Below are 13,057 nucleotides of genomic sequence, written 5' to 3'. Positions count from 1 at the left end.
GCACCTAGATTTTAGAGGAGGAAAACAGGGAAAAATTTTCTGAGCCAATGGACTGCAGAAATAGTACAGGAGATGACCAGAGACTGCAGACACAGTACAGGAGATGACCAGAGACTGCGGACATAGTACAGGAGATGACCAATGACTGCGGACATAGTATAGGAGATGACCAGAGACTGCAGACACAGTACAGAAGATGACCAGAGACTGTGGACATAGTACAGGAGATGACCAATGACTGCGGACATAGTACAGGAGATGACTAGAGACTGCGGACATAGTACCGGAGATGACCAGAGTAATGCGGACATAGTACAGGAGATGACCAGAGACTGCAGACATAGTACAGGAGATGACCAGAGACTGCGGACATAGTACAGGAGATGACCAGAGACTGCAGACATAGTACAGGAGATGACCAGAGACTGCGGACATACTACGGGAGATTACCAGAGACTGCGGACATAGTACGGGAGATGACCAGAGACTGCAGACATACTACGGGAGATGACCAGAGACTGCGGACATAGTACGAGAGATGACCAGAGACTGCGGACATAGTACGGGAGATGACCAGAGACTGCGGACATTGTACGGAAGATGACCAGAGACTGCAGACATAGTACGGGAGATGACCAGAGACTGCGGACATAGTACGGGAGATGACCAGAGACTGCGGACATAGTACGGGAGATGACCAGAGACTGCAGACATACTACAGGAGATGACCAGAGACTGCAGACATTGTACGGGAGATGACCAGAGACTGCGGACATACTACAGGAGATGACCAGAGACTGCGGACATAGTATGGGAGAGGACCAGAGACTGCGGACATAGTCGGGGAGATGACCAGAGACTGCGGACATAGTACGGGAGATGACCAGAGACAGCGGACATAATATGGGAGATGACCAGAGACTGTGGACATAATATGGGAGATGACCAGAGACTGTGGACATAGTACGGGAGATGACCAGAGACTGCAGACATAGTACGGGAGATGACCAGAGACAGCGGACATAATATGGGAGATGACCAGAGACTGTGGACATAATACGGGAGATGACCAGAGACTGCGGACATACTACGGGAGATGACAAGAGACTGCGGACATACTACGGGAGATGACCAGAGACTGCGGACATAGTACGGGAGATGACCAGAGACTGCGGACAAAGTACAGAAGACCAGAGACTGTGGGCCTTTGGGGAGCGGAGGGGGGTGGAGTGGATACCCGGATTTGACAGGTACCCGCTCCCACTTCCGTGGCGTTGTCCTTCCCCCTCCCTCCCCGTAATCTTCTGGGACATGTGACAGGTCCCAGAAGACTACGGGGCCATTCACAAAGCGCAGCGCTTCTCGCACATGCGCAGTGGGCATATGGCTGGGAAGCTGCAAGCTGTCACAGCCAGGTGCCCATGCCGCCACCGGGGAGAGAAGACTGAGCACACTGCTGGACCGAGGAACAGGTAGGACCGCTGGAGGTCTGCAGAGAAGAGCCGAGTGGCCGGTATTCTAACACGGGGGAATACTATGCCAGCCACGCCATATTTTCTCCATAAGATGCACAGATATTTTCCCCCATTTTTGGGGGGGGAAAAAGTGCATCTTATGGAGTAAAAAATACTGTACTTATCAGTATAACATTTATTAAAAGTAATGACAGATACATATAACATTACTGAAAATATAACAAGGATTCTTAACTAAAGATACTGTTCGCCATGGAGTCCACTCCCCCCCATGACGCCGTTGCATAGGTGACCACAGACACATGCGGAATGCAGCTCTGACACGAAATGTTTCAAGCTAAAAATGTAATATAAAGACTATGGACAGCCCACAGCCAAATCCCCTCGTAAGCAACAATATGACCTTTGACGCCGTTGCATAGGTGACCACAGACACATGCGTGTCACTGGCCATGACGCCGTTGCATAGGTGACCACAGACACATGCGGAATGCAGCTCTGACACGAAATGTTTCAAGCTAAAAATGTAATATAAAGACTATGGACAGCCCACAGCCAAATCCCCTCGTAAGCAACAATATGACCTTTTAGCCACTTCATGTCTGGACATTTTCACCCTCTTCCAGTCCAGGCCAATTTTCAGCTTTCAGTACTATCACACTTTGAGTGACAATTACTCAGTCATGCAACACTGTACCCATATGGATTTTTATCCTTTTTTTTGAGACAGGCAGAACTTTCTTTTTGTGGTATTTGAGCTATTTTTGGCTATTTCGGTATTTTTTGTAAAAAATACCGAAAATTAAAAAAAAATGTTTTGCTTAGTTTTTGTCATACAATTTTACAAATAGATAATTTTTCTTCACAAATTTAAGCCAAAATCTATTCTGCTACATTTTTGGGGTAAAAATGAAAGGTATAGAGTCTACAAAATATGGGATATATATTTGAGAAAAAGATCAGTTGAGATCCTAAAATGCCAGACGCAGGTATGGCATATGGCAGTGATCAGGACCAGGGGTGGACTGACAACTCATGGGGCCCCCGGGCAATAGGAGATCATGGGGCCTCTATGTCCTTGCCCACACTCAAAAAAAGCCTATAAAAAAGGTACCAGGGGCGTTTCATGGGGCCCCCTACTGATCCCGGACCCTCGGGCAGTGCCCGAGTGATCGAATGGTCAGTCCGCCCCTGATCAGGACGCTGGTATGGCAGTAACCAGGGCACTGTTATGGGGTAGGGGGGTGATCAGGATGCTGGTATGGGGTATGACGTGATCAGGGTGCTGGTATACGGTATGGCGGTGATCAAAACGCTGGTGTGAGGTATGGCAGTGATCAAAACGCTGATATGGGGTATGGGGGTGATCAGGATGCTGGTTTGGGGTATGGCATGATCAGGATGCAAGTATGGGGTATGGCGGTGATCAGGACGCTGGTATGGCATATGAGGTGATCAGGATGCTGGTATGGGGTATGGCAGTGATCAGGATGGGGTATGGCAGTGATCAGGGTGCTGGTATGGGGTATGGCAGTGATCAGGATGGGGTATGGCAGTGATCAGGATGCTGGTATGGGGTATGGCAGTGATCAGGATGGGGTATGGCAGTGATCAGGATGGGGTATGGCAGTGATCAGGGTGCTGGTATGGTGTATGGAGGTGATCAAGGTGCTAGTATGGCATATGATAGTGATCAGGGTGTTGGTTTGGGGTATGGTGGCAACCATATGGTGTATGGGGGTGTTTTGTGTGCACTAGGACAGGTGACAGGGGCTGGCTGAATTATTTATTATAGGCATTATGGGGCAGTGATCAGGAACACATGGGGCACTAAACTGGGGCACTGGGGTGGCTGGCACTGCAGTGTGTGAGTGTACAAGCAGCCTGACAGGCTGCTGTACACACACACTGCTGGATCGCTTCTCTCTGCTCTAACACTGAGAGCAGAGAAGCGATCTTTACTTTCACTTTCATTGTTTACTATGTGACTGCTGTGATTGGTCACAGCAGTCACATGGTAAAGCTTCATGTGATCGCCAAAACACAGCAGTAATGTGATCCGCTGTGTCCGGGTGACACACCAATCACTGGGCTCTGGGGTGCGTGCTCTGTGAGCCGCGCACAAGCCATCGATGCGGGCTGATGTTCAGGAACACCAGCCTGCATCGGCGCTGCTTCCTGTCCGCCATCTATGTAGAATGGGTGGATAGGAAGAAGTTAAGGACTTGGCCAGTTTGTAATCACACATTCCTGAAAGGGGATTAGTGGGCTGACTTATTCATATGGTCAGCTTACAATTATATTGCTATGGCCTGCAGTCATTTAAAGGTTATTAGATATTTGTGAGGCCAACATTAAAAGGAAATATGCAATTTCCCCATGAAACATCTAGGCCTTGCTGCCCACTTCAGATCTGAGAAATCCTTATACCAAATACTGAAACAAAGACAAAGAAGGAGGTGAGACGGCCTAGTGCATTATCCTAAGACTCTTTCTTGTAAATAGTACAATACAATGTACTCACAAAAGTGAACATCTGCAAGCATCAAATCAATCCAGCCCTGATGTTGACACAGTGCCTATTGACAGGGGAGTAGCTTACGTTTTTCATGGGCAATGCAATCTTCATCAGAACTCAGCGCCCTCTTTCTTTGTCTTTGTTTCAGTTCTTGTCACAAAAATGGGCAATTTTATACTTGCGTTTTTGCTGGAAATTGCATACTAGATGTAACCTTATATCAAAATGTTCAATATGTCTAAAGATATAGGAAGCTCAATTTATATTCATATATCTCTTCCATTAAGTGAAACCACCCCTCCCTGGAGATTAGGAGGAAAAAGTGTAGCAAAGCTCAAGCTCTACAAGATATGTACATTTATTTACTTATATTATTTATTTTAAATTGTATTTGGTATTGCACAAGCTTGCCTTGTAATCTCATTAGATGAAAGGGATAGTATTTTGATTTGTTGCATTTTAACTAATGCCTCATCTCTACGGTATCTCCACTCTTCAGAAGCGTGTTGCAGTCGGGATTAAGTGCTGAAACAACTAGTTATCACTGATTATTCTCTCACCATACTTAAAAAAAAAAGAGATTGCACATAATCACCTACAGAGTGTGATCTTTTTCTAGTGCCATGTGTCTTTTACTCCTTGAAAGTCAAGATCCTGTCAGTGTTGCAAAGTATCAACTGAAATCAACTTTCCAGACTGGTCAAAATGAAGGGAACATGTATAATCTCTTTTGACTGAAAAAAAATTAAACTGGCATACAGAAATTAAAATGTGTCATATCTAGTATGAGAATATTTACAGTGAAAAATGTTACCTTTATAATTGACCAGTAACATCACAAAAATAAGCAATAGAAGGCAATTCCCACAGCCCAAAAGAAATGTTCTTATACCCTTCAGAGGTTTATTGATGAGATTTCCCAACAGTGCTTTCCGGTTTTCTATTCCCAAGGCCATAAGGAAGGTTATATTCTTACAAGTAGACTCCCCAATTATTTGTTCATTCTGCATTATAGATAATCAATCAGAAGACAGGGATTCCATTAGTTGGCTTTGCAATGGCTTCAAGCAAGAACTAGGAATACTAGTGGAGCTCTAATGGTGTGCCTTAGGTATATGAGCTAGAATAGGTTTCAATCGGTCAGCAACCAAAGCTGTAAAATATAATGTTGGTTTAATTTTTAAAGTATCAATTTTTCATAATTCTCACTTTGACAGTTAAAACAAACCTATATTCAAATGTAAACTTAAAGTGTTACTAAACCCACAACAGTAAAATCAGTCTGTATATGCAGTAAAGCATGCTTGTTATAGTCACTGTGAAAATGGGGTTAATCCTTTGCATTGTGTAAAAAATGCTGTTTGATCCTGTCTTCTCTGATCCTCCCTTTCTTCCACAGTCCCCAGTCCATCTGCTGATAGTACAGAGCTCTAGGAGGCACATGCTCAATTTGATGTGAATTGCTAGAGAGCTTTTTTTTGGAGGGGGGAGGATGCATGTGATAGGCACAGGGCCAATCAGAACTGTCCAGACTGGGGGTCAGAGGACAATGAAATGCACAGATAGAAGTCACAAGACTGCTGATGAGAAAATGTATTTAGCTGTTTATATATACTAAAATAATTGCATTTTGATGTTCTGTGTACTGTGGGAAACCAGATATATTGAATTCAGGGTCCTGTGTTTAGTAACATTTTAAGGCTAGAACAATCTCTTTGCTCCAATGGATAAATAAATAGGAGGACTAAAAGACCACCCCAACACCCCTTCCTCCCCCTGAAGGTTTTTTCAAAGGCTAATGTACAAAAAGTAGATCAACACAATTTCATAAACTCAATACAAATCTCTCAGGTAGGAGTAGGGCATATAGAATGAGTCAGCTGCTGATCAGGCATCCAGGTAGACCTTGTCATTATTGTTGGGATCCTTCCAGATCTTGGAGAGGCTCTGTGATGTCAGCCGACAGCGGACTTTAGCCCTCTGTTGGCTGAGTCTGGGTTACAGAAGGGCACAAGTAAGTGCATTCCTGTGACCCACAAGAGAGGAATAGCCAAAAAAGCTTTGACCATACTTCTCTTTGATTTGTTAGCCTTTCTTGAACTCTTTATTTATCCATTTCAGCTAGACTGGTAATGTAACATTTTGTAACAGCATTTATTGAGTTTAGATGCACTTTAACAATGACTTCCAAAAACTGCTCCGTTACATTATTACAGAAATATAGTGTGTGGGTGTTAACATAAAAGAAGTCAGCAGTTTTTTAAGCCCTACAATATTCAGTAGCCCCCAAATACAAAGCTGTATTGTGTAATATCTGACCTTATATAACTTGAAGTAGTTTACAAGTTCCATAAGTCCCTAAATTTGTTAACAGACAATGGTTTCACAGTTCATATGTTGAGTGGGGATTGGAGAATAGAATCATGTAATTGGAGCTCTAGGAAAGGGACTAGACGTTTTATGATGACCATTAAGTTTCTGAAGCATAGAACGCTGTTAGGAATTTTGTTTCATATTATAAATATAGAACATGGTCATTATCCTTCATGTGCTGAATTGTTTAACAAACTTTAATGAGGAGCTGCATGGTGGGATAAAGGGCCTGAAACAAGACAGTGACAAATGAGGGAAACAAGATCTGCACACAAGGGAGTTCAAGTCCACACTAGGCAAAAAAAAGCTCATTCAAGTAGCTGGTAAATAATGTTCAGGACTGTGAAGTTATAAAACATCATTACAAACATAAAGGGTAATTTAATTTAAAGTGTTACTAAACCCAGGACCCTGCATTCACTATATCTGGTTTTCCACAGTATACAGAACATGGAAATGCAATTATTTTAGTAAATATAAACTGATAAATATCTTTTCTATTCAGCACTTAGAGCAGTCTTGTGGCTTCTATCAGTGTCCAGCTGAGCACTGGTTGAAACTTGTAGGAGGAGTTTTCATTCTCCTCTGACGGAGGCTGCATGATCCCTGACCTTCTGTCTGGACAGTGCTCATTGGCCCCTTGTTGATCACATGCAGTCAAAAACAAAACAAAATCTCTAGCAATACACACTAAACTGAGCATGTGCAGAGTGACTCCTAGAGCTCTGAACTATCATCAGATGGATTGGGGACAGTAGAAGGGGAGGATCAGAGAAGACAGGATCAAACAGCCTTTTTACACAATTCGGAGGATTAATCAGGTTCCACAATGAGTATAACAAACATGCTTTACTGCATATACAGACTGACTTTACTGTTGTGGGTTTAGTAACACTTTAAGTTCAAATTGCTTCTAAAATCTAAGCATCTTTTGCCTTAATGCATTCTATACATTTAGGTAAAAGAACGCTCCACTACCTTTTTCCCCCATCCATAAGTACTTAAGCTGGACAGTTTCTTTTTGTTCAACCAGTAGATTGACCAAAAACAACCCAAGAAACTGATAGATCCCTGTACCAATACAAGAAATGTTGATGTGGCAATCTCCCCTCTGTTCTATTGAATTCTGACTGTGGGAAGGCTCCCTGCCTGAATTCACAGATCAGCACTTGCAGTTATTGGCAGCAAGTGCTAATCAGGGGCGGACTGACCATTTGGAAACTCGGGCACTGCCCGAGGGCCCAGGGTCAGTGGGGGCCCCATGAGATGCCCCTGGTACCTTTTTCAAAGGCTTTTTTGAGTTTTGGCAAGGACACAGGGGCCCCATGATCCCCTATTGCCCGGGGGCCCCATGAGTTGTCAGTCCGCCCCTGGTGCTAATCGAATGCTGGCCTTCCAGCATGTCCCTTCGACTTCAGTAAGACAGACAGCAGTACGCATGTAATGAAAATCAGCCGGTTCCTGCTGAACTGGATGATTATCAGCCTGTGTGTACCGGGCTTTACCTGACTCCTCCACAGATACAGCGCTGTCCCCTCTGCAGCACTGCTCTACTCTTTTCACAGGAGATGCAGGCAGAGATCTATTCATTAATTGTAATAGTACCGTATTATTTATGTACATACCGTATGTAATGTTATTTTATGTTATTATGAGTTCCGCTGGGATCTGTACTCCCACGGCTACTCCATCATAAATTGCAGCTCTCTTCCTCCTTTCTTCCAGTTTAACAAAGGAGCATGTGTGTTCCAAAACTTGTTACCACATCCCGCTCGCTGATGTCACCTCCACTGTCAGTGCGTTCCGAAAGTTAGGACGCCATCTTGCCTGCCTTCCGGTCCCACTGCTACCTGACAGTGCAGACCTCGTGTGGATATTGGATGCGACCCAGACGTCTTCACCACTGAGCAGTTATGATATTTGATGAGCCTGCTTCTAATATCTTTGCGAGTGCCTGTTTACTTTTATCTCTAATAAAATAGTCTTTGCTGTACCTAGAGGTGCTTTCTTTTTTCTCTTTTTTGGCATTACACAGATTCTGCTTCAGCTCCCAGAGAGCTGCCCAAGTGCCTAGACTAGCCCCAATATAGAGACTTTTACTTCGGACTCTTTACACTGGACATATACTAAGAGACTAATACCCCAGTGCACCCATTCACTTATTTTATTTCTAGGAGGAAGGGGGAGCAGGGGTGTGTGGTCAAGCCTTGCTGTGTGTGGCTATGGACTCGCACAGCCGGCTTTGGAGCTCTCCCACACAGGTGCCACCTCAGTACATGGATTAATGAGGAGGCACTTGAAAGAAGAACTGAAGAGCACTGGTGGGTGACTTTAGAAGATGAAGTAAGGGACAGCTCCGAGCAATACCATTGCACAGAACAGATACCTAGAATCTGTTTTTTTATTTTAAAAAAGTGTTTACAATCACTTTAACTTCACTTTCACCTAAAATTTTAAATTTTTCTGCTACTTTTCCCAGACCTTTTTTTAGATCTTTATTTACATAATCAGAGGGTAATTCAAAAGATTTTGTCAGAACTGTCCACATTTTGACATACCTCTCCAATTCTTCTGAATACGCTGGAGCAGGAGTAGGCAATCTTTGAGAGGCTGAGATCTACCTGAACAACATGAAAGAGATCAAAGACCAACGGGGTTTGACATCCTTTTTCTTTTTTTAAAGGAATTGACTAGCAAGACCTAATTAAACAGTAAGGGGAACTTATGAAAATATAATAAAACACGTCACTGTATTAATAAAAACTTAGCCTACCTTAAAAGTGGAAAGTTTTGATCAGTAGATTAGTGGGCAGTGTCAGCAGGGCAGTGGACAGTGTGTGGAAAGTATCAATAGGGCAGTGGATGGAGTCAGAAGGCAGTGGATGATGTCAGTAGTGTAGAGGTTAGTGTCAGCAGAGTAGTGGATGGTGTCATTTTTTTAATTATTTTTTACCATTTTATTTATTAATTTTATTTATTTTTTTACAATTTTTATAGTAGCCCTGTTGGGGGACTTTGGTGAAAAATCAATGGTCTAAACCAACCCCTGAAGTCTCACTTTTGAGACAGAGCAAGAAGATTGAGGACACAGCTTACTGTGCTTCCGTTGTGAATGAACACAGTGAGTGGTAGGTACCAATCACTCACTGTGTTCATTCAGAAAAGGAAGGGGTAAATGACATATTTACCAGCCCCTTCCTCACACTCCATTTTGAAACATCCCCCGCAGCAGGAGAGTAGAGGGGGAAGTCGGCAACACTGTGGAGGGGTGGGGGGACTAGAGGAGCACACGGGGCTGGGCCAGTAGAAATAAGAGTAACTTGGATAGGAGGGGCTGCTGGGGCGGCATATACAGGAACCAGTGCCCTCCATTTTTCTCCTGCAGTCGCTAAATGCTGGTGGAGGGAGAGGAGGAGAAGCAGGCTTTCAGTGGCTGCAGGAGGAAAATGGAGGAGATTGGTTCCTGTATATGTTACCTCTGCCATCCCTAATGTCCAGGTGTAAAACAGAATTTGACAGGGAGGTTGCACGGGACCCCTGAAGCATGGGTTGCCATTGTGACCCCTGACGCTAAACCAGAGCATGTTAGGGTGGCTACACCAACTGTATCTATGGAGGAGCAGAGTAGCTACATTTGGACAGCAGCATTATCACCCTGTGGAGAGGGTAGTGTTAGATGGACTAGTAGATTTAGAAAGACTTTAGATAAGTAACAAATTAAAAGATGACTACAGTACAGCTAACACTTTTTAGGCAGTTACAAAAACAGTTTGTTCTCTTTTTAAGCTGACGACTGTTATCACCCGTCAGTTTTTTATGGTTTGTCTCAGTCCTCTAAGTCCCACTTTTGCTTGACAGCTTGGTCGGATAAAGAAAGTTGAAAAATAATAGGCAATAGGAAATAAAAGAAAACTAGTGCAGCCACCACATCTACGATCTGGTAAGCTGAAAGATATTATATTTTTGTTTTTGGGTTTAGATATGCTATAAGGAGCATAAGCATTGTAAACGTACAACTATTCTTAAGGTTATTGATGCACTGTACAGTATACTTTATTAGTTCTCATGTCCTGCACTGCTGGTGCTGTTTGAAAGGTCACATCTTTTCTGGTTTTACCTCATTCTTGGCGCTGGTGCATTCACAATTATGAAAGTATGGTCTCCTTGTATCGGAGGGGAAGTCAGCCACAAGAAAATGGATCGTTAGAGAAAACTCCAGCCAAAACATTTTACTAAAAAAACAATTACCCATGGAGTAGGAAAGGAAACAAATAGATGATAAATAAATAAATTCTCTGGACAGCTGCTGCTCACAGACAAAACTGTACAGACTCCCCTCAATACAGATCCCCCCCAGCACAGACTCCTCGTCACAGATCTTCCCAGCACCAACCCCTCAGTACAGACCAACCCCCAGCACAGATGGACCCTCCAGCACAGAACCTCAGCACAGAATGACCTCCCCAGCAGAGACCCATCAGCACAGACTGATTTTCCCAGCAGAGAGCCCCCTGGAGAGAGAGACCCCTTCTAGTACAAACCCCTTAGTATAGACTTACCCCAGTACCGACCCAACACCCCCCCCCCCCCCCCCAGCACAAACCAACCCCAAGCACAGACCCCTCAGTATAGACGGCACCTCCACTACAGACAGAAATCAAATGTTTTCATTGCACACAAATGCAAATACAGTCACATGAAGACACCTCTGTAATGTGGGGTCCCTAGCTCTAAATGATGAGCTTCCATCTTGGGACCAGAACTGGATACTCCACATAGAAACCTACAACAGAGACTAGAGCCCTTTGGATGCCTTAGGGGCACAGCTACAACCTTTATGCTCCTGCAATAACACAGGGAGACTGTGCTATTGGTCAAAGCTATGTACCTGACTTTAACATCACAAGAGAGAATGATCTTCTAAGCAGTTGGTGTAAAATGGGGCAGGCTATGCCAGTACAGAAAATGTAAATGGGACGGCTTCTCTGTACCTATTGCAATCCTCCTCAACCTCGAAGGGATGGGGAGCCAAGGTTGCTACCTTACTGGGGCCATTCTGATATATGTCTCTCTCTCTCTCTCTCTCTCTCTCTCTCTCTCTCTCTCTCTCTCTCTCTCTCTCTCTCTCTCTCTCTCTCTCTCTTCTCTCTCTCTCTCTCTCTCTCTCTCTCTCTCTCTCTCTCTCTCTATATATATATATATATATATAGTCATGGCCAAAAATATTGGCACTCCTGCATTCATGTCAAATAATGCACCACTTTGCCCAGACAATTTTTGCAATTACAAATGTCTGGTAAGACAAAAAAAAGTGGAGAAACAAAAAGCCAAATCTGACACATAACACCCAAAATTTCAAAAGTGGACTGGACAAACTTTTTGGCACCTTCTCAAAATTGTAAGAAATAATTGCAGTCCAAGTTTGTGATGCTCCTGTGATTTGTAATTAAACTCACTTGTATCAAATAACAGGTGCTGACAGTATAGAAATCACACCGGCAACCAGTTAAAATGGTGAAAAATTGACTCAGCCTTTCTGTGGTGTGTCTGTGTGAATTGTCTGAGGATTTGAAAACAAAAATTGTGGGAAAGCATGAACAGAAATGCAGGGGTTTCAAAATGTTTGGCCATGACTATATATTTATATATATATATATATATATATATATACACACACATTCACACTGTAGATGCGATATGGTGCAATTACTTTTAAATGCCACCCAAGTCCATCCCTATCTGATATTGTTTGAAATGGCCACTTGTGTGACAAGGTGACAATGTAAGATCAGATTTTAGAGACAGGGACAGAGCTTTGACACTATACCAGGAACTGCCAGAAAAAGGACCTTCATGGCAGAATCACCAGGTATTATATTAATAAAAGGTGCAGATTTAAAAAAATTTTCATTGATTTTTTAAAATTACATCATTATGTAAAAGCTCAAATAAAATTTTTGGTACTACGTTTACATATATTTTAAAAGGCTCATAGGAATTTTTAGCATGTATAGCTGTAACTGCACAGTGTCTGTATAACTTGGCATTTCTTAGGATACTTGCCTTTTTATACAATATTAAATTAGCTGAAGAAAAGCTAGAGAGAACATTTAAATGAGCATTATAAAATCCTCAACTTACATTCCATTTCACAAGTGACTAATTTCCTAGCTGTAAACAAATGCAATTTTTTTGGTGATGATCGGTCCTGCAGTAACAGCTTACTCGCATTTCTGGAATATTTGGAGTCATGTTATCTGTATAATTGCACAAGTCATGAGAATCTGGCTCAGTCTATAGAAGAACTGTATTATATCTTCAGGTCTGCTGTGGAGATCATATTGTACATTGACATTTCTCATTGGCTGGAATCCACAACTCCAAAGCTACATTCTCCATTCATGTTCATACACGATTTTCCTGAGTTGTGCAGAGCACGAGGCATGAGGAATAAGGTACAAAAATGTAGTTATTATGTTTTCATGGAGACAATGCGCGGTCACAACATTTCAGTTAAGAAAACACATTTCCAGAAGCTGCAATGTTTTTTGTCAGAAATAATTTATACATCTTCGACATTTAAGGACATGATTAGGCAACAAGCTAGGTAGGGCATCCTGATCATGTAAATGGACTATACTTAGCTTGAAACATGCCAGCAGAACAAAAGCAAGAAATAAAGGGCAAGCAT

The sequence above is a fragment of the Staurois parvus genome, unplaced genomic scaffold, assembly GCF_062004578.1.
Source record: "Staurois parvus isolate SC_StPar_1 unplaced genomic scaffold, SC_StPar_1.0 ptg000070l, whole genome shotgun sequence".
Taxonomy (NCBI): Eukaryota; Metazoa; Chordata; class Amphibia; order Anura; family Ranidae; genus Staurois; species Staurois parvus.
The sequence above is the reverse complement of the archived record's forward strand: the minus strand, read 5'-3'. Positions refer to the sequence as shown.